Here is a 24,090-nt window from a genome sequence, read left to right on the forward strand (position 1 = left end):
GAACTTTGACGGGAAGGAAATTTCCGTTGAGGGGACTGCAGACTTGGACATTAAGATTGGGCGACACAAGTTGAAACACCCAGTCATAGTTGTGACTCCAGAGGGCACCCCTTGTTTACTGGGGAATGACCTCCTGAGGAGGTTGTCACCCTTAATAGATTGCGTAAACAAGGTCCTCTGGACCCAGACTAGCCGACCAATAAAATTAAAACAGAGTGTCAACCATGTTAGTTTAAACGGCACCTGCCACATGGTTGAACAAAAATCTGACCAAGTAGAATTTCACTTCCAGAATAGCCAAATTCCAGACGTGACAGTAATAGCAGTAGGACAACAGACTGGTGATGGAGGGTCCTCTCTATTTCTGAAAATCAACCTTCCTTCCAGTCTAAAGTGGTACTCCACGCTGGAAGGAAACACTCTGAGATTCTATACTAATCCACAATCAGAAACTCCCACTCCTATAGTCCAGAAAGATGTGAAATCAGCTCAGAGCCTGGCTGATATTCAGCAAATTGGAGAGCAGTTGTTCATCCCTGTCCAGTTAAATGATGGGAAGGACTCTGTTCTCGCTCGAGTGTGTGTGAACAACGGTAAGAGCTTCATCAGCGAAGCCATGTTCCGCCAACTCCCAAAAGATCCAGCCATTCCCACATTCAAACTGATAGACAAATGGGAAATGGACCTGGAAGCGCCTAATTCCAAACATCTCCTCCCAAGCAGGTGTATGCTCAAAATCTCCATTGGCAACAAGAGCATAGTCCATAATTGTTGGGTCGTGCGAGACGTCACTGCCGCCTTTTACTTAGGCAGTGACATTCTCAATCGCTTTGCCATTAGTTTGGACCTAATAAACTTCAAAGCTTGGTCCCGATTAGCGGATAATCCCATGGGCTTTGATGATCTAGAAAAAGCATTTAAGTCAGCTCAATTGCTACCTTATGCAGTTGAAATTCAGATCAAAGAGGAAGTCACCATCCCAGAAAGGACCCGACAATTCTCCCTGGAAGTGAAAGTTAAAAGAGGACAACATTTGAAAAACCCTGATGCTTAAATACATCTAAACGCTTCTCTCCAACAGCAAGGGTTGGGGGTAAACCCAACACCATTAGTCAACATAGAACATGACACCATTCCAATAGAGGTGGATAACAGCGACTTAAAGAGTATTACTCTAGCCGCAGGCACCATTATTGGAATGGCGGTTGATGACCGACATTTTTCCATAGACTTAGGTAATGAACTGTTAGGGCCAATCCCCAAGGACTGCTTTGACAGTGACAGTGACGACAATACAACACCAGACAGGATTTTTACCCGGCATGGGGGGAACTTCCTGGTGTACACTTCTTGCCCTTATGGTAAGGAAGATGTGACTTGTGACTTCAGGAGGGATGAGGTGATTTTCCAGGTCCATGAGGGCTGCCTTTCCCACCTGAAGCCTCCAGTCCAAATCAGCACTCTAACCAGGGACTTCTCCACCCAGCTGGAGGAGGCCACTGAAATAGCCAAACCAGAAGTCTTTCCAGGCTTCAGGCAGATGGTGGAAGAGAGAGTCAACCTAGCTGACGCCTGTGTGACTCTGGAACAGAAGCAAAGGTTGAAACAAGTTTTCTTGGATTTCCAAGATCTCTTTGCGGTAGACTCATATGACTGTGGTCGCACTGACATCCACACAACAACAATCCCCACGGACCCTGGCATGACTCCTGTGTTTGTGAAGCAATATCGCTTGCCTCTCGCATCAATGGAGTCCCTTACTGAAATAATTAAGAACCTTGAGTCCCGGGGAATAATCCGTCCAGTCCACAGCACCTTCAATAATCCGGTGCTGGGAATATTGAAGCCAAACGGCCAGTGGAGACTCTGTGCCGACCTCAGGGAGCTCAACAAACGGGTCCATACTTCCCGATGGCCTCTTCCCTACATTGACCAAGGGCTGGCCCAGATTCAGGGGTCACAGGTATTCACTGCAATAGTTCTGACCAATGGATACTGGACCGTGCCGGTCAGTAGGGAGGACCAATACAAACTGGCTTTTACCTTTGGGGGCCAGCAGTACACATGGACCCGGACTCCCTTCGGATACCTTAACTCCGGTAATGAGTTCAATATTTTCCTACATAAGGCCATGCCCGACCTGGGTGCGAGGGGTAACCTGGCTTATGTAGATGACGTCCTCATCAAAAGCTCAACTGTTGAGGAACACATAGCAGAGATCCGTTATGTTCTGACACAGTTGAGGGCTGCCGGAGCAAAACTTTCCTTTCAAAAAGCACAGTGGTGTAGAACCCGTGTTAATTTCTTGGGGCATGAGATTACTCCTCAGGGTCTCTGTCCCCAGGAAAAGAAAGTGGAAGCACTTCAGAAACTGAAAGACCCCACAACTCTGCGGGAACTAAGGAGCCTCCTTGGACTGACTAATTACAGCAGAAAGTTCATTGAGGGCTACGCAGAGATCACCAGACCCCTGATTCATCTCCTGAAGGGGGGGGGTCAAGTGGGAATGGGGTCCAGAACAAGCCGAGGCGGTAAAACAACTCAAAAGAAGCCTCTCACAAGCGCCTTGCCTAGCTTACCCTGTCAGAAACAAGGAATTCTTCCTGGAGACGGGGTTCTCTAATACGTGCTTGACAGCAGTATTATACCAAAAGCATGACAAGGTCAATAAAGTAATCTCCTATGCGAGCAAAACTTTATCCCCTGTGGAGGAAAAATTCAACGATTGTGAGAAGGCACTCCTGGCAACGATGTGGGCATTGAAGAATTACCGCCCGTTTATCCAGGGGGAACACATCATAGTGGAGACTCCACACCAGCCTCTGCAATATCTCCAAAGTGATAGAATCCGGGGCGGAAATGTGAGTAATTCCCGAATTACTTCCTGGATTCTATCAATGCAAGGCTTTCCTGTGGAGGTCAGATATGGCCAAAACAAGAAGAGTCCCCTCGCGCAAGGTCTGGCTGACTTGCATGATTGTGCCAGAGAAAACTGTCTCGAGGACGAAAGTCTAAAAATCAAGGACAACACGGAGGCATACCTTAATTCCCCACACAAAGTCTTTGAAGAAGACAAGTGTGAGGGAATGCCCACTGTGTATGTGGATGGATGCTCTTACCATGTTGACAACGACGGGGAGAAATAACTGGTGGCTGGCATAGGGAATACATGGGTGAAGGAGTTCCCAGAACCCTCCGCTGGATACAAAATTGGTCCCCGAAGTAGTCAGGTGGCAGAATTGATGGCTGTGCATCAGGCCATCCTCACTGCTGTCCAGCATCAACTCCGCGAACTGGTCATAATCACAGATTCGGATTATGTACGGAACGGGTTCTTGGAGCACCTGGTTAATTGGAAAACCAGAGGCATGTTATGTGCTAACAACAAACCCTTGAAACATTGGTGATCTGGTCACCTCGAATGAGATGACCATCTATTGGAAAAAGATCAAGGGTCATTCCAAAGTAGAGGGACCAGACAAAACTGGAAACGACTTAGCTGATCAGCTGGCCAAAACCGGGGCCATCCAAGGGGATCTAATTGAGATTGAGTCCCTGTTGGGGGAAATCCAGGTCACTGCTATCACTAGGTCCCAGACAAATGCTCACAACGACCTTTCAATTGCACAATGGAGTAAGGAGACCCCTGATGCTGATTTGATTACCGCTCAGAAGGGGGATCCAATTATTGGTAAGTTTTACCAACACCTTGAGGACCCTGAGAACTTACCCCTGACGGATACCGATTACTCTGGGAAAGAGGACCTAAGAGTGTTGATGAAATGTCCAAAAATGTTCCGAATCCAAGACGGTTTGCTGGTAAGGAAATCCAAAGCTGGCCACGATCACTGGGTGGTTCCTACCTCATTCCGAAGCCTGATGTTAAGTCACGCCCATGATGCGGCCACCGCCGGTCATAGGGGGTTTCACACAACATTGGAAATCTTAAGAGAGGTTGCATACTGGCCACACATGGGGCAGGACCTCGACCAATACTTGAAGGGGTGTCTTGTGTGTGCACAATTTCATCCATCATCCCTCACGCACCGTGCGCCTCTCCAAAAGAGGGGGATGACCCTGCCATGGTCAGATTTACAAATCGACTTTGTAGGCCCCGTGATTCGCTCTGCTAGGGGGAATAAGTACATGTTGACTGTGACATGCTTGTTTACCAAGTGGGTGGAATGTCTCCCAGCCCCAAATTGCAAGGCAGAAACAGCAGCTGCCCTGATGATTAACCACATCTTTTCCCGTTTTGGTCTACCTCAAAGGATTGAGTCAGACAGGGGTAGCCACTTCACCAGTGAAGTAATGACAAAGATGTGGGAGATACTGGGGGTCAAAAGGAAGTTGCATATTGCTTACCGGCCAGCTTCTTCTGGGGCAGTAGAGAGATATAACGAACCATTGTGAGCATATTAAAGAAGTTTGTGGCAGATTCTGGGCCAAGTTGGGACATCCGATTACCTCTGGTCCTAATGGCCATCAGATCTACCCCTTCATCTGCCACCAAAATGTCACCATTTGAGTTGATGACTGGGCGCAAGATGGTGCTTCCTCAGCATTTGCTCTACAGGACCCAAGAGCAGACACTGATAAATGCCTCCACTACTCATGAGTATGTGGAGAATTTAAGGAAACACCTCCAACATGCTTTTGCTTACGCTCAGCGGAATCTAGAAAGATCAGCTGATAGCATGAAGACCCACTATGACCTGAAGACTTCCAGGAAGGAATATCAGGTGGGGGACCGGGTCTATCTATACAATTTCCAAAGGAACCAGGCAAAACAGCGGAAATTCTTGCCTACATGGAAGGGACCCTTTGAGATCATCGACAAGATCTCCCCTGTGGCCTACAAGATCCGCATCCCCAAAGGCGGTTTGGCAGAGGGGGAAGACAAGTGGGTCCACATAAACCAGTTGAAATGTTGCCATCCCAGGCACACTCTGCAACAACTGGAGGAATCCTCTGGAATCCTAGCGGGTACTGTCTCAGACTAATTCAGTTCCAACCATAAAACATACCACATCTAGTCTCTAAAATATTGTGATTTGCATGAAACTGTCTCTTAGTTATACTGTTTTTTTTTCAAAATAAGAATGTAATGTTTCGTTATGATGAAATTTATATGCCACCCCACTATATCAATGGTGGGGAAGAAATGTCCATGAATAGGTATTGCCGCTCTTCCTTTGTCGTCCTAGGAGAAAGAAAACCTGGAGACGGGCCAAGGAGGACGATCCGGAGACCGGGAGCAGAGACGCAACGGGCCCGGGGTACCGCCCAATATTCCCATCAGGACCGGCGAGGAGAACCGATCGATCCGACCGGATGGAGAAAAAGATGCTGAACTGTGCCATCTATTGGAAGAAGATGAGGAAACATCCCAGGTCTTGCGAGTCCCATTAGTGAAATAGAATGGCCATCGCAAGAGGGGGGCTTGTGGGATGTTTTTATCCACGCATCCAAGCCCTACCTCAAAACTGTGCAGTACTGACATGGAAAACATCATGATGGCCAGAGCTTCCCAGAAAATGCACAGGGAAATGCATGAAGAATAGGCTGCCACTCATTTTTGCCGATGTTATGGGCACAGAAGGGCACTGCCTAAAACCACCATTGGACTACCCACACAGTAGTCTGAAACCATTGGGAATGGCAATGCTGATTGCCAAAAGCAAACCCATAACTGTTGGGAATTCATTTTCTTAAATCCCAAAAAGGGGTGCAGTACCAGTACTCACCACTATCAAAAAGCCGGCGTTTTAAAACAACACCAGATTTTACTTTTTTGTGTAAAACTGAATAAATGAACCCAAGGCAAGCCAAAGAAAGACTTACTGAGAGGTGGATACAATGTAAAGTTATTTCTGAAGTGACTTGAAGGTTTATAACAAGACTGGCTGAGCTGTGGATTTCAGCAGTTTAAGTAAATTTGGACTGAAAGACACTAAAAATCTAAATGTTTAAAAGAAATGAGTGACCTACTTTTGAGTGTCACATAGGTTGCAATTGTTTAAATGTCATAGTTTTAAACTTAGAATCAGCATTCTAGCTGCATATGTAAAAATGTTTAGTTTTATTTGAATGCAGAAAACTGGGGAACAGAAATGACATGTAGCTAAAAACTGGCTTAAAGAGATTCCAATTTTGCCTGGCAACTACCCCCCATCAGGAGTGAAACTTGAGTCACAGCTGTGTTCCCAGGCCTATCTGCCTTTTGCTGGCCACACTAAGGATATGCCATCTCTCTGATAATTGAATTAAGGGGAGCCCCCACAGAATACAGGAGCTCTGAACAAAGCCCTGTCCTGACTCAGGCAAATGTTTTATTGGCGGGAGTCGTAAATGGAGCTTCCTCCTGGAAGGACAGGGGAGGGGCACTGCCTGTGAGAGCAAGCTGGCTTGGCAGAACTGGAAAAACCAGAAATTCAACCTTGTGCTGGGGGGAAACCACACCCCTTTGGGGCCAGAACATAACTCTAAAAAGATGAATAACTCATAGTACGGACTTGTGAAAATTATTTAAATGACACCATAATTCTTGTGATTTTTCTGCCCACATTTTAAGACGTGTTAGGACCCGGTGGTATGTTTAGGGGGGTTTTAGCAGAAAAGAGGATATTACTCAAAATATGTGCATGTGAAAAATCTGACACTTCATCAACTAATGTCCATACTCCTTGCGCACATGTGTGTAAATTTGGGTTAATGTCCGAAATTGCAAACCAGTTAAAAAGTGCAAAATATTGCCATTTCTGAATGCAAGCTCTCAGGAAGAGCAGATTTGGACAGGGTATACCTCCTGTGATATGTGAAGGGTGCATGTAATTTTAAACAAATGTGTACCTGTGCAAATATGTTTTTTGAGCAAATATAGTTCGTGTGTAAAGTTGACAGGGGTGGGTTCTCTGTATCATAAACAGACCTCATCATGATGACACTTCATTTCATTCCCCCAATCAGGGGAGAAATGAAAGCTTGGCCAATGACAAGTGGAGAGGGGTAGAGCCTAGTGATGCTGCACACACACCCATTTTAAAAACAGATAAAAGCAGACAGGCAGGACAGATAGGGCCCTTCAAATCCATTTGCAGCTGGAAGCTCTGCCGGAAAATCCATACTTTACCTCCATCAATCTCTAGAGAAAGCTGTGCAGAAAGATCCAGACTTCAAATCCATCAATCTCCAGAATCCAGAGAGGGAGCAGACCCAGACCAGACCGCTGTTAGCAGAACCAGAGAGAGCTGACCCAGATCACTGTGAAGTGCAGAGACCAGAGTCCAGTCTAAAACCTGACCAGATCCGTGGCGAGGCCCATTTAATTCAAGAATATAGTGTGAGTACCTAGTAGAACTGTGCAGAACCAATCTCTTAGTTAAAATAATATAATCCCAGCTATTTTAATCTAAGTAGAACTGCCTCCTAACTGTCAACTGTCATTTGTAAAGCTGTCACCTGTCATTTTCTAGTTGCAAACTGTCACTTGTCTTTTTGAACTTTAAAATTTCAAATCTGAAAAACGACCTTTATTTAATCGCTCATATCTCCGTGACCATTTGTGCTAGAGACTTGCAGTAACTTTCCTCAGAAAGCTTAGAATCGTGGCTTTCCTACGAACCTAGAACCGCATTCCTACCCACGATACTTTTGCCGCAATCGCGGAAAATGCACTCGCAAATTTACCGCGATTTGCAAATTTCTCAACGTGTGAAAACAGCAGTTTTCTTGCTTTCAGTTGCTAAAAATTCGTTTGCCTCTTAAGAACCATCCTAGATCCTTGCTAAAGTGAGCTTGGACTAATATTAACTTGATACCACTCACCCTGAACCTCTAGAGGGAATTAAAAGCATTTTAGCATATTTTTCACTTCATTGCCAGCACATATAAAAGCATTTTGGGCCTGTGTTTCAAACTTCTGTAGGCTAAGCTTGCTGGGGTGAACTGAATTAAAGTTGATTGCATTTCTGAGAACTGTGTGCTTTCCTTCCATTTCCTTGCATTGCATAAAGGGGGGAGGGGATTGCCAGAGAAAAGTGATTACATTGTTTTGTTGAACGCATATTGAGTATTTTCTGTACTGCATTTTCATTCTACCTTGCATCCATTTGAAACCATAAAGTATTGTTGCTATCTTATCCATCCTATAACCACTCATCATTGATTATAAAGAAGTGTGCTAGTGCCAGACTATCCATTATTGATTACTGATCAGATTCAGTGTGATATCCAATTATTAATTATAAAGCGTGATATATATATCTATTGTTTAAATTCTCAAATAAACCTTTTAACTTGCAAAACAGAACTACTTCTTGGCTCAGTGGGGTCAGGGTTATTCAAAGAGAGGGGTGTTATAAAAGGGTAGTCATCCAGAACGCATGAACTGGACATAAAGATATATTAATAAGGGTTTCCATTCAGTATCCCAGACTAGGCATTGACTTAGCTGTAGTGTTGAATTGAATCCTCTTACACCATGTGGGCGGGCCTGGGCAAAGTCCACTGATGGCTTTCTCTGCCTGAGGAAAACCAGTACCACAATGGGCTTATAAGCCCTGATGAAGATTTAGGGCTGACAGGTGCCCAACGGAACTAAAATCAAAATGAAAGGAGGGGCTTTCAAATCCCTGCAAACAACACCACCACCACGGAGGAAAGCAGGACTTCAACAGCTCTATGGCGACTGAGGGTTCCCAAAGCCCTATGTGAACAGAGGGCTCCCAAAGCACAGAGAGATGGTCTATGGTAGCCACCCACGACAGAGCGGGGCCTTCGGCTGACCTAAACTGGAGCGATGCAGCAGTGATGCTGCAACAAGGTACTGTGTGACAACTACTTTCACAGCACTGACGAGAATTTATTAGGAGTCTTATTAAGAGTCTTTATTAGTAAGGGCAGACTGCAGCTGCCAAGGTTATTTTAAATAAGTACAAATGTGTGTTAATGTAGTGGAAGGTTGCGATGTGGGGAGTGTAATGCCCTGGGTTGGGGGCTTCTATACCTGCTCAAGGTTAATATGAAGTTGGGTTGTGTGAGGCGTCTCCTCTACTCCTATCAAGGCAGTGTCAACCATAGAATGAGTAAATAGATTGGGGCAAGTATGGATTAGAAGGAAAAGTATATGTTGCCATGTTTTAAATACAAGCGTGTGGGCACTAAAACTCCCCCTTTGGCATACTGCGCCTTATTAAAGAACTGGAACTCAGTATTGTGGCCCATCTCCTGAACTAACATACATTTATTTTATTTGAAGGTTATCCAGCGCCTCACCGCAGCAGCTAGTCTGGAATGAGGTGGTGCAGCGTTCCTGGCCCAGAGTATTTTTAATATTGTGCTCATCGAGGAGCTACAAAAAGATCAGGTGTCCAGAATGATAGCCAAAGACTGATGCATATGATAGTGGCATTCTGCAACCTATAGCCACCACATGATGTCCCCAAGTACCAACCTCCCCAAAAACCTCCAGTGGTGATGATGTGATGATTGGCAATCTAGCTGCACATGTAGGGAATATTGACATCCAACCTGTTTTTAGACATGACCCTGCAAGCATCACTCACATGTATCTTCCTAAACCTGCTCCCAAAATGTTTGTGCCAGTGCTGGAGGTAGAGAATTTCAATGCTCCCTGCGCCAATACGGCGGTTGTTGTGTATGCACTTCTATTTGGGAATTAACTCCACAGTATCAACTGATGGACTTACTTGACTGTACCACTATGCATACTCTGCCTGAATTGTTTGGCAACGTGTAGTCTGGGGAGCTAGAACAAGGGGATACTAAAGTTGGAGTAGAGATGTAAATGCCCAAGCCCAATCCTACCTCTGTGTAAATGGTTGCTCAAGACGGACAAGTTACTGTCCTCTGTGGGAATCCAGAATACAGCTTAAGGGTGTGGTGGCTGCTATGTGGGAGACCTGAATATATTATTGAAGGAATTCCCATGCACTCTTGGAGAGCTAGAGAAATTGGTGTAGCATCTTTTCTCTGCATTAAAGAAATAGAAACGATTTCGGGGCTGCCTCTACTCTGTACAAGACTCACCCAGCCCACAGAGAGTCTGCCCTGTTCTGTAAGGGACAGCTAACTATCTACCAAAGAGTCATCCAAATTATTCAGGAAATACATTTACTCGGAAACACAGCCCTCACCATTTTCTGGATAGTGTCTCCGTTCTATGGGAGAAGTGAACATGTTTGGAGAGGTGTTTTGAAGCTGTGTGAGAAGCCTCTGTTTATTGGGATAGCCATTATAATTTTTGGAAAATCTGATACACCTAGGGTAGTGTGTTTGCTCTGGGTAAAGGTATTGAGGAGTTCCTCTGCTGTCTGGCTAGATGATAACTGTAACTTAAGGGAGTGCCTCAAATAAATGAGGAACAAATCAGATAAGCACGTTCTTCAGCTTTTTTTGAGAACCATAACAATTATTGAAGCAATATCTTTACTCTGTGTGAGAGTAGCGACCTCTTTTGGAGACCTAGAAATATTGTGAGGAAGAAACTGTCCTCTGTTGATGCATAGGGTTCTAAGTGTCAGATTTGGGGAGATTCGTAGCCATTAACCAGCATTCATTACATACTTTGCTCATCTGTTAATCTCCAACGCTGCTTTTGCCTACCAGACAACACCACTTCACTTTTCTGAGCCAGTCTTGTTCCAGGTAACATCTTCGGAAGAGGTAATGTGTCCACTGCTATGTTTTGGGGTTTTGAACAAAAATGTTTTGGTGTAATCCATAGATGGGTTGCGATGGATCGACGTCGCTGATGGCGCACAAAAACTCTGCCAATCCAGGCCAAGGTAAGGCCAACATCCCCTCTGCCCCCTCGTCTCACGCTTTACCCGCATGCCCTCCGCTGCACAACAGTAGGAATGCGCGCCTACGCTCCCGCACCCTGCTTACCAACCTCAACAGCTATACTCCTACCATCGGCTACCGCAACGCCAGGTTGGCCACAAGAAGCCAGCTGCCAGTACTCTTGAGCGTTGCCACCAAATGCACCCTGGGCCACAGGGTCACCTCTCAGTCTCCCGCCACGACGCAACAAGTCTTCAAGGCCTGTACGTACAATCACTACCCCTCCATTAACACTAACTCTCTATCCCTACCTCCGCCCCTTGGCCCTAATGCAATTACCGCTATCGCCCACTCTGCCACTCTGGTGTGTGTACGGCCCAATGATGTTCATTTGTTTTCTGAACCCACTGCTGGTGCCTCCATTGACTGTTTGCGGCCTAATGATGTTCATATGTTTTCTGAACCCACTGCTGGTACCCCCCTTGATTGCGTGCGGCCTAATGATGTTCATATGTTTTCTGAACCCACTGCTGGTACCCCCCTTGATTGTGTGCTGCCCAATGACACCTTTGTGCCCCCTAATCTTACCGCTGACTCCCCCCTGACCACCCCACCTAGCTCCTTTGATCCTCCTTCAGCTACCAGCCTCCCACTCCCCCTGCCTCCCCCCAGCCGCACGCTCTTGTGCGCCCTGCTCAATGCCCGCTCTGTACCAGCCCACGCCCTCGACATCAATGACATGCTCATAAAAGACGAACTAGACCTCCTCATCCTCACTGAAACCTGGCTCAATGAAAGTTCGGGCCCTGCCCTATCACTGGCCATCCCACCTGGTTACTCCATCTACAGGAAAGACCGCACCTCTCAGAGAGGTGGAGGCGTTGCCCTCATCGCCAAAGACACCCTCTCCATCAGAGAAGTAGAAGGCTTCCTTGACAGCAATAGCGACTACCTCCCTCTAAAAATTAACGTATCAGCCAACTGCACCATATCCATGCACATTGTCTACAGACCCCCAGGACCGTGCACCGACTTCCACGACACACTCATCTCTGCACTCTCTCATAACATCAAAAAGACCTCACAGGTCCTACTCCTCGGTGACCTTAACTTAGGGTTGAACGACCCCAAGGACTCCCCTGCAAAACACCTCAAGAAGGCACTCTCCAACCTAGGCTTCACGCACTCCATCTCCCAGCCTACACACATCAAAGGACGCACCCTTGACTGGGTCAGCCATCACAACTGCACCCTTCTCATCAAGGACAACAACCCTATTCCTTGGTCTGACCACCACTACATCCAATTCAACCTCGGAACTAACAAAGCTGCCTTCTCCCCGCCACCACCCTGCCCCGACACCTACTCCAGAAGTTCACGCCTTCTCACAGCCGAAAACCTGGCACCCTACCTCCTTAACCCAGCCCTTCAAACCCCCTCTTCGAACAACCCCGATACCTTAGCTAACACCTTTAAGGATATCATCACATCAGCTGTGGATGCCATTGCCCCCCTAACTCTCAAAAAAGCCAAAAAAGCCAAACATGCCAACTCCTGGTTCTCCAAAGAACTCCTTGATCAACGTGCACAGAAGAGGGTTGCTCTCTCCACATGGAAAGCAAACCCGTCTGAAGCCACTAAACAAAAATTCAAAGCCATTTCCAAACTATATAAGACCAACATCACTCGAGCAAAGGCTGCCTCCTTTAACACCAGGATTGCTGACGCTAAGTCAGGCTCCAAGGAACTTTTCACCATCTTCAGGGAACTCGAAAAACCATCTGCCCCCCCCTCCTCTATCATCAAAGATGACAAATGGTGTAACAACATTCAATCTGCCATGCTTGAGAAGCTCAACACTCTCCAAAGTAAATTTCGTGGCCACCAAAAAGCCCTCTCCGAGATTATAGTGAACATGCATGCTAAACCACCCACCAAGACCACGTCCGCCCCGCTGTTCGAATTTAAAAATATCCCAGAGCAAGAGGTCATCACCCTGCTCAACTCCATTAAACCCTCCAACTGTAAAGGGGATGCATGCCCCGCCAGCCTCATCAAGGATTCCGCACCCAGCCTAGCCCCCTTCCTCACAGCCTTTATCAACTCATCCTTCCAATCAGGCCATGTTCCACCAGGACTTAAGGAAGCTTGGGTTCGCCCGCTTCTCAAGAAACCTTCTCTTGACCCAACCATCCCGGGGAACTACAGGCCCATTACGACTGTACCGTTCCTTCTCAAAATCTTGGACAAAGCAGCTTACCTGCAAGTCCAGAAGTTCCTAGAGGACAACCGCCTCCTCGGTCTACGACAATCTGGCTTCCGCCCTCGCCATGGCACTGAAACGGCCCTCCTAGACCTGAAAAACCAAATGGACGATCTCAGAGACGCAGGCAAACCGGCCCTTCTACTGCTCCTTGACCTCTCTGCTGCGTTCGATCTGGTCGACCACAATACCCTGTGTCACCACCTAGCCACACAAGCCAACTTCTCCCCTAAAGCCTGCCAATGGATCACCTCCTTTCTCAAAGAAAGGGCCATGAAAGTCTTTTCTGAAGTTGCTGCTGCCACCCCCAGCCTCCTCACCTGCGGTGTCCCCCAGGGCTCCTGTATCGCTCCTACTCTCTACAACCTCTTCACGAGGCCACTGTTCAGCATCTTGGACTCCCTGGGTATCTCATACACCAATTATGCGGACGATACGCAGGTACTCATCCCACTCACAGGCGACTACCTAGCGGACTCTAACACCCTCTCCTCTGTCTACTCTACCATCCAATCCTGGATGGCGGAGAATTGGCTTTGCCTCAATGGTGAAAAAACCGAACTCCTCCTTATTGGCTCACCTTTCACCATCGGCAATCTCGGAGAACAGTACACCTCTTTCACCATTGATAATATTCCAATTAAAGTCTCTAACCATGTTAAGACACTCGGAGTCTACCTTGACTCCGACCTGTCGATGGACAGACAGGTCAATGCCATCGCCGCCTCCTCAGCCTACTACACCAAAGTCATCAACGCAACCAGGCCTTTCCTGGCCCGTCAAAGCAGCCTCACGATTGCCAGGGCCATCATCGGATCAAGACTTGACTACTGTAACGCCCTTCTCGTCGGGACTTCCAACAAAAACATCGCCAAACTTCAGCTAGCACAAAACAATGCTCTAAGGGCAGCCACCGGCACCGCAAGGAGAGACCACATCTCCGAAATCAGAAGGCAAGTGCACTGGCTCCCTGTTAAAGAAAGAATTGTCTTTAAAACTCTTGCCATCACCCACAAATGCATTCACGAGCTTGCCCCCCCCTACCTGACGAACAGAATCACCAGGCACTCCGCCACGAGACCGCTTAGATCTTTCTACGCCAACACCATTGTCAGGCCTACCTCGCGGAAAGTGCGTGCTGGTGGCTCCAGTTTCCCCACCCTAGCAGCCACGCACTGGAATGCCCTGCCACCTCACCTCAGACTCATCGAGTCACACCTAGCCTTTCGCAAGGCTATCAAAACCAGACTCTTTGTATGACTTCAACCTGTTTCTGCCTATATGCCTGCTAACCTGTAACTAAGAGCCTCCTGCACCCGAATGTAATCTTAAATCTGTGTATCCTCTGTAACAGCGCCTCGATGCCTCATGGGCTGCAAGTGCGCTTAACAAATGCAAATAAATAAATAAAAATAAATAAATTTCAATGAATAGCAGTTGTTCAATTTGAGTTAAAGGTGTTTGGAAAAAGATAGACGAGGTGCTGCGCTAGGATTTCAAGAATTTCAAAACAGGCTTGTTCAAATTTCTTGAAATCCTAGCGCAGCACCTCGCCTAACTTTTGCCTTACATTTTCTATATCCGGACTGACTAGAAGTGAATATCAGTCCAAGTTGGGTTACTGCAGCAAGGATACATGCTTAATCTGTCTACCCATTTAATTTACCAGTCGCGCACAGGCAAACTATTCACTTACCTTCTCAATACCCTGAGTTTGAACATGGTTTAGCTCGCGCATAAGCCCTACAGCTTTCAATATTCTGTGATACAATGCATTATCAGCAGGTAGTTTAGTCTTTCAATGACTGACCAATCTGAGACGTGTTCCTGAATTTACGACCACTGTAGAGGATCATCATGACATGGTATTCATCAAGAAGATATGGTCCACCATATGTGCAGCTGTATTCCTGCCAATTTGGTCTATATAAAAAGAAAACCTGACAAACCTGACCGAGGGAAAAGTGTGCCCCTGTCTGCAGTGTACGTAACAGCAGGGTTCTTTCTTGGAACCTGAGACCAAGTAGATCAGAACAATTGGGAATTGTCTAATGTCAATGCTCTTCTTACCCATGGTTTATCGTGCCACTCCAGGGATGTTGCCTGTCTTTGCTGCCTATGCTTTTCATCCAATTGGCTCTCTGCACTCTGCACACCTCAGCAGTGGATCTTTGCACCATGAGAGTGGGTTCTGCTGTCGGTAAGCCCTGCCTGGTCTCCTCAATCACATGCCATAAAAAGGTTTTCAAATTGGCTTCAAAGTATTTGTGCAAAGATGATGCAAAGATGGTGCAAATAGGTATTCTTTGTTTAGTTTCATTGCAAATAGGTGTGAAACCCCATGCAAGGCTGACATGCATGTCATGTGTGGGAAAGCCCCTAGATGCTTACACTACTGCACACAAAAATGGAAAGCGCCAACAAAGAACTCTGCTGCCACGGAACGTTCTGACAAAATCTGCATGAGCAGCACATTAGGAACGTACACAGTTTCATCAGTGACATCATTACATAGAGTAGAAACCTACCCGGATGGTTGGTGAGACCCTATACATAGGTCACCTGCTCCACAGGGGATGCCAGGCCATTGGTCCCATCCCTGTCTGTCTAATAATTGGCAATTATTTACAAACTAAACAACACATCTCTATCTAAGCAGCAGTGCACCTGCTAGAAGCAGACAGGGGGTCGGGGAAAAGCTGAGGTCATAGTATCATACGAACACACACTTCACTCGCTCCCAGACAGGCGGCACATCTCCAAGGTCTTCCAGTTTGCAATGTAAAATTCCAGCCAGTTGACTCTGTTTTAAATGATTTATTTTTCATACCGTGCCAGCCTTGCAGTTATCATTATGCATATCTTGCAGTCTATATCTTGCAGTTTATGACTGGCCAAAATGCAGTCAAAATTTACTGGGCCAGAGTAATAATGTCATCAACTGGATCCTAACAGGTTACACAATATGCTAACACAAGGTGGAGAACGTAGGTAAAACAAGGAACATGTGCCATCCTCGATTCCTTAGGGCAGCAAGGACACTTGATGGAGTACTGCAGGCTGTGCCCTTTGATTACTTTGAAATGTGTAGTTGAAGTTAAGGAATCCCAGTGCACAGTAATGGCCCTGTCCTCTTTGTTTTGTCCTCTGACACCGCGTGCCCATGATGACAATAACGACAACCTGGTCATACACCTTTGCTACAGAACTCCAGCACATAAATGGTGCCCCTTGTTCCCAGCAGCTTCTCTAAACTAGGTGTTTTTTTGCAAATAAATATGGCAAGAGGAATACAATCAAACGTATTGCTAGATTGATGTGTTATCCTATAATATGACTCATGACACTTTTCGACCTGCTCAAAATCTTCATTGAGGCTGGAATGTTGTATGGAAGGGTTATATTCCTGTGTGCCCTGGTATGCACTAACCGTGTATGTCATTGCACAGTAGCAAGACACACTGGGGATTGGTAAGGGCTAGTGATGCTGTGCGCGTCAGTGCTGCCGGGTCAGGGCAGGGCTGTCGTTGATACCGTAGGACTCCACCCCAAACACATCCATGGTCCTGAGATGTAGATGTCAGCAGAGATAAAGTACTCATGTTTGTCCTATTCTTTTCCTGGCACAAAGCAGTACGCAGCAAATACGTTTTCTCCGTGACAAACCTCCATGCGGTGGATTCGCAATGTTGCCTTATTCAATGCCCAGGCTTATCTGGGCATTAGGGCAATGTGCGAAGGTACCTGTAAGAGTAGTGCCAATGTGGCTGCCATAGGCCAATGCCTTGAGCTCCCTCTGTCAGAGTGTTTTTGGAACATACTGTACACAGGCTAATCTGGGCCTGGCAGCATTCCTTCCCAACTAGTCATTGTGCTCCGATCACTTGGCACCAGTGCTTTGAGCATCTCTCTCTGCTCGCTCTTCATCTCTTCATTTGCGGACCTGCTTCTATTATTTCGTTCACAATCAAGAAAGTTCCAGGAGAGGTTTTATCTCAACCAGAGCAATTCCATTGTTATTTCGACAGGTCTTGGGAGGTTAGCTCATACATTAAGTGTGAGTCTTCAATGCTGTATATCTGGAATGTGAATCCTGACAGAGCAGACTCATCCCTTTATCCTTCTGAGTATGATAAATTAAGAAATCATTAATTAAATTGCGGAATAATAACTGCTGTTGTTACAGCACCAGTATGATGCACTATATAAAAACCTTGGGGAGGGTGGGAGAGAAAGAGAGAGAGAGAGAAGAGAGAGAGAGAGAGAGAGAGAGAGAGAGAGAGAGTGTGTGTGTGTATGTGTGTAGCGTTGTCTTTAAGGTTGCATTGCAATTTACATAGGAGCGTGAAAAAAAGGTTTCACTCAGTAACCCTTGTTCCTGTCTTTGAAACCTCACCAAATAATTTGGTGAATGGTTTCACTGAAAATCAATGTTTAAAAAACTGTTTTGCATTTAGAGTTCCATTAGAGCCATAAAAATCCCTTTTGAGCCCACCATGTCAAGAATGATATGCTACATCTTCCAAGACCTGTGGAACTTAGGCTGAAATAGCGTACACCGCAAACAGGTTGAAAACCCTCTCAGCCAAGTCTAAGGTATTTTAAGAAAAAATTGAACCGGCCGAGTCTGAGATTAAGAAAAATAATTACGAAGAGGGCCCAATACACATAAATATCCACAACCAGCAAACACAACATAGAGTGCCTGTACAGTAAGGTTGGTCGGACAAATTTAATAAAAGGATATACATTGTAATGTATATAATAATCCATTGCATACGCACTCTCCCCTAGTTACCATATCCTACCCTCTACCATTAACAAGCATTAACAAAGTCAATATTTCTGTCAGTTGTATGATGAAAATATTTTCTGTATTTATGAACCCAGACATACTGAGATGGGGGATATGTCAGTGAATTACAGAAGGAGTGGAGAGACGACGCAGGAGGAGTGGATGAATGAATGAATATGAAAGTGAGGGTAGATGAAGGATCAAGGGTATGCGGCAGGAGAGATGACTGAATCCTCATATAATGGATAGTGGTAGAGGCAAATCACCAGGGGATGTACCAGTATCAAAGGAACACACTATGTTAAATTCATGTGCACCATTTGGGTCCACGTTTTTATTTAAAAATATGTCTTTATTTTGAGTTCTCAGAAACAGGGCAATTAAAGGAATGGTGGCTCCTGTTTGACCTCTCAACACAAGGACACAACACGGTGGTAGCTGGTTCCATAACTTTGGACCAAAGACCGAAAGCCTCCTGTCCGCCTTTGAGATCTGTTTAGTCTGGGGTATGGACATTAGCATTTTATCTCCCGATCTGAGATCTCCGGATGGCTCAAGATGGTGGATCCTAGTTCTCAGATATTTTGGTGCGTGATCATAAAAGCATTTCTACATAAGGCAAGCAGTCTTCAACTTTACCCGATCTTCCACCATCAGCCAGTGAAGGGATCTACGTGAGGCTGACACATGGTCTCTTTTTCCCAGGTGGGCAATCAGCCTAACTGCTGCATTCTGAGCCCTTTGAACTCTCATCATCTGTTTAGTAGGAATCCCTGTCAGTAGGCCATTTCAGTAGTCGAGATGGGAGTTAGTTAACGTCCCTACGACTCCCCTGACCACAGAAGTGGCATGGACTTAACGAATAGAGCCGTGTCTCCCCTAACTGCTAATAGACCTAGGCAGTGCACCTTGTTATGTGAGGATTCCTTAGTGATAACCTCTAGACTGTTATTGTCCAATATTTCTCTTAGGGCAACAGAGTTAGAGTGTGCATCATTCTCCAGCCAGATATTCCAGTCCCCCACACAAAGGAGCTCTTCATATTTGCTTCCTGTTAGGGTAAGGTGAGCATTTAGTTTGCCCAGGACATTTCCCAGTGGCCCTGGTGGTCTATATCCCAAAAACACGTTTATAGCCCTAGTCTGGGATATTAAAATTGAACATTCTCCAAATTGTATGTTATCATTCCAGTCTAATTTTTCCATGTGTGAAATATTCATTGATGCTTTGTAAATTATGGCTATACCCCCTCCTCTCCTGTCCTCTCTATTAATCTCTTGAATAATATAATTCTCAGGTATCAGTTTATGGAACATAGTTTGAGACCCATATGTAAACCATGTTTCTGTCAAGCAGATAAGTTCCAAATCTAGCTCTTGGATTATTCTCCGACTTCCACAGCAGATGCTACTGCTGAGCACGTGAACAAGGAGGCTATTTTTATAACTATGTTTTCATTTACTGTCTTTAGCATTATGTCCCTTTTATCCAGTCCATATGCTCGAATTTTATTAGGGCTTCTGAGTTGTAGATAACCCGCCCATTGTCACATGATTTCAGCTGTGTGTGTGTGTGTATAATTTACGATATTTGGAATCTTCTCCATCTTCTTCCAAAATATATAATAAGGGCAGTTGTCCCCCGCGTCCTCAACTAGCAGCGTTTCTCGCTGCTCGCTGACTCCAGGCCGCAAACAGGCAAAAACAGGCTTCCTGTCAGGGCTTTGCGCTGACACGAAGCAGTTAAGGGCTCTGGCGGTCACGAGTGACGCTGCCGCTAGCACGACCTGCGCTCGTACCTCTGAGATGTGAAGTCCATGTCTGACTAGACACGACTTACACTCCCCCAAGGGTCACGGCAAGCAAGTATCAGGGTCTAGGTGCCATGCAAAATAAAAAACAAGAGCACTAACACACCCCCGACTTATTTAAAATTCCAGAACGTTGTATTAAAAAAGTTTGCAGCTACCAGCAACAAACAAAATCTATAGCCTTTCTAGGCTCACAGCCGCTACGATAATTTTCCAATATCCTAACTCTCCTAACGATCGACTAAACAATAGTGTATATTCACAAACTCTCTGTAATTGGGTCATCATAATCATGTCCAACATGTGTCCTTCAAGGATAGGTTAAAAAATGTTGGGCAGCAGCTTGATATTATCTTTATTTAGTTTGTTGACCACTGACCCCAAATCCGAAGAAATGATCCAGGGAAATTATTAAGGTACGGACTAACATGGATATTTGGTCAAAATGTCACCCCTTTACCATTATGTCACAGCTGTTAAAAATACATTCAACAACCCCTATAATGATGTCACAGTAGAAGTATACAGCATTGAAACATGTAAATAGCTGGCAATGGCTACCCAAGAAAGACATACAAACACAAATTATTCACTAAAGCACTAACTTATATTAGCACATGGAGATCATTATTGACCCCCTCTCAGCTAATCAGAATATTTAGAGTGTGGTCAGTAACTACTGGTATTGACTGCACTCTGAACGTTCTGTCTTCAAAAGCAAACAAGTTAAAAACAATGTAATTTCCAGGCAAGATGTTCTTCAACAAGACACTTGAACACGAAAGCGGTCATTATTGCTTGGAACAATGAACCTTCGCAAACTTATGGCCACCAGCTTCGCCTCAGGCCATAACTTGGTGGCGCGTCATTATCCCATGATGATAAACCCTCCATTGGTCTATAAGACTATGATATACTTACAATGATTCCGAAAAAAACTGATCTACTGAATTAATATGTAATCCTAATTTAACAATTCTTTATGTGTCCTTCCTACTTCACTTATATCATTTCTAAAAGGTAAATACATTGCCTACTGTTAAACAATTTGTTTTATTGGTACCTAATTTCAAATTATCAAATCTACCTTCTTAATAGCTGGGCCAACTAAGCTTACATGTATCAGCATTCTCTGTGTTCATTGGCTTACTCTGTCAATATATGTACCACCAAACATGCTGCTGCAAAAGGAGCTTCTGTTCAAGCTGTTAAAAATACAAAACATAGAATGTAAAGCACTGTCCAACTCAGTAGACAGTGGACATATAGATTTGCTAACACTACCCAGTCAACTGCTATGCAAATGTTCACCACTTGTAAATAGCATTCACGAGCATGACTTGGACCATTCATCTACTGCAGTTGCTCTCCTGCAAATAAATGCAACATGAAATCCAGTTGCGAATTTTAGTGTATCTGCCATAAGAGATTTAATGAATGTATGTGCAGGAATTCTTCCATTCATCATAAACTGTCAAGCAGATCCACAATAATTCCTGCTGTATATACTTCACTTTTAGAAACAGAAAAAATTACTGTCATTGAAAGCCTGGAGATTGCATACACTTGTAAACAAGCATGAAGTCTGAGCCAGCATGCTTTACATGCCACTATGTGCAGTAAATGATGTGTGTATATGTTTGTACCACATTTTCTAAGTGTATCATTACAGAAATTAAAATAAAGCAAATCACAACATGTTCTGTTCTTCCTGCAACTCTGATATTCTATTAACTCTAGGGGTACAAATAAATGTCATGTTTGCCCTTTTAATTCTTCTAAGATAATTAGCTGGTGAGTAAAAAATGACTTTAAATTAACCCACATCATTTATGGACAAATGGCAAAATAAACACCAGACGAGTCTATACTTACCATGCAGGTTTAAATACCATGGCTGGTTGGTATACAGTGTATATTCAGGAATGGATGACTACCAACTCGTTGGCCATCAACAACAACAAGACCGAACTGATGATGATAGGTTCAAACCAACGAATATAAAAGTTAGAGGTCAAGTATAGTCAGTATAAAATAGCTCACTGTACAATTCAAGTTAGCCCCTGGGTGAAAACGCTTGGAGTCCACCTTGATTCGGGTCTAAATATGAAAAAGCATGTAATGCAAACTAAATCTCTATGTGCATACACAGCAAAACTGATTAGTGAATTTAAGTCTTATTGATCAGTCACACTTATAAACACAAGAATCGACTACTGTAATAATCTTCTCATGGGCTCCTCCAAAGGCAACATGAAAATGTTACAGGTAGCTCAAAATGGTGCTGTAAGAGCTGTGTGTGGACTGGCTAGAACAGATCACGTCACCCTGATAGGAGACCCATGCACGGGTTGCCTGTCCACCACCTCATCTGTCGCAAAATGTTTTCTCTTACACATACATGTCTTACAGGGAATGCGCCTGTTTATCTGATGCAGAGGCTACAGAGGACCCGGACCACACTTGTTCTCTGTTCTTATGGACTTAATAAACTACTTCCACCCAGATATAAGTTAAAGATCTTTGGGGGCACCAGTTTTACTTCCTGCGCATCTGGTCTTTGGAACTGTATTCCTCCTGATTTGAGAATTATCTCATTCCTTTCTAACTTTAAAAGGGTCATTAAGACCTTCAGCTTAAACTCCAAGGATTAGGTTATCCTCTAGGGATAGTTATGGTCTCATGTTCTCCTGACTCTGGCTTCTCACTTTCTGTGTATCTTATGTATTGTCGATTGTTATTTGTGTGCACTGAGGTCCATGGGTTTGCTGCGCGTGACACACATTTGTTAATAACAGTAACAATAATATAAAATACACAAGTAGTTGATTTGAATATATTAATACAGTCATCACACGCAAACTGAAATTACCTGCATACTTCATATTTTTAAGGATGTCTTCATATTTACAATCCCTAAATAGTATCCCACCATTACCACAAACACACAAACAAAGATGACATTTATAGAATACTTTTCTCCCCCAATTGGAGATACACAGCTATTGTGAAATGAATAAACGATATTTCACACACGTTCAAAGTGTTATTTAGGTCCAATGAGTTTGAAAGTATTCCTCACAATAACTAATCAACTAGGAAGCATCATACATCTGCGTTTACCCTAATCTGTACCAAAATCTAAATTAACAGCAAAAGTGCTCACTATTTACAGGTTTAGGGTTATGAACAACTTACCAAAGGTAAAAAGTGTTAATCAAAAGAAAACCTAACGGCCACTAATGCCTACAAATTCCTACACAGCGGGGCAATAATGGCCTGTTCCCGTGTAATTTGGATGATAGCATGTCCACAACTGCGCAAAAAACGAACACGAGCAAATTACTGAAAAAGCAAACTGAGCCTGAACTCACTCAATTACTAGAAATAGATTCCTGCCCGACAGATAATTTCTGTCTGCAAAATGGTAATAAGATTGCACAAGCACCGATGAGTTCAATGCAAGCAATACAACTCTTACAGACGGCGCTTGCAGGTCTTCTACCATTAGAAGCCCAAGGGAGTCAACCAATATCTAATGTTAAGAAACCAGTTTCATCGCAAGCCAAACTATTCACAACTGGCATAAAGCGACCAGCGGCGTATTCACTGATTCTATCGTGCCATTCAGCACCATTTCCACAGTATGATATCAACAGACATACTGCTTTAGCTATATTCTCTGATCTGTCGCAATTAGAGGATACATTGTCCACTGACATTGCTCTAGTTGAATTCCCCAAAAACAAATTATCTACTACAGTGAAACTCTGGATGGAATTGAGAGTAGTGCAAAACACAATATGGTTGGCAAAAGAGGCACTTTACAATCTGGGTTTTATTATTACAACAGAGGATTTACAGGAACCGAATCAAAGTATAAAACACACTAAGCTCAGTAAAAAACCCTATAAGGCCTTCAGTCAAGAGCAGATGGTGTCTGAAGAGAAATTAACTAACAATCATTACATGACCTCTCATACACAGAATTAGCTAGGCCCTGAGTTCTCATCCGATACACTTGCCTTAATTAGTTGGAACACAAGAGGTTTCAAGCATTTAATTCAAAGCTTTAGTGATCTTGTTAAGTATGATGTGATTATGCTTCATGAAACGTGGTTACAAGTTGCACTAATGATAGATGGCTACGATGTATGTTTAAACCCGGCTCATAAATCTGAAAATGGTCGTCCTACATCAGGTCTTCTTATTGCAATTAAAACTGTCCCAGGTACTGTTACTGAACCATGGTCCAACCCAAATAGATTTATGCAAATGATCAAAGTTATAACACCTGAGCACTCAATTGCAGTCATTAATTTGTATTGGAATCCGGCCAGCATTGTGGAGACACGTTTCATTGAGGATCTGACCGATCTAATGCTAAGGATTTCCCAAGACAAATTTATATCGCAT

This window comes from Ambystoma mexicanum, chromosome 2p (genome assembly GCF_040938575.1).
Source record: "Ambystoma mexicanum isolate Mex_15411 chromosome 2p, UKY_AmexF1_1, whole genome shotgun sequence".
Classification (NCBI taxonomy): domain Eukaryota; kingdom Metazoa; phylum Chordata; class Amphibia; order Caudata; family Ambystomatidae; genus Ambystoma; species Ambystoma mexicanum.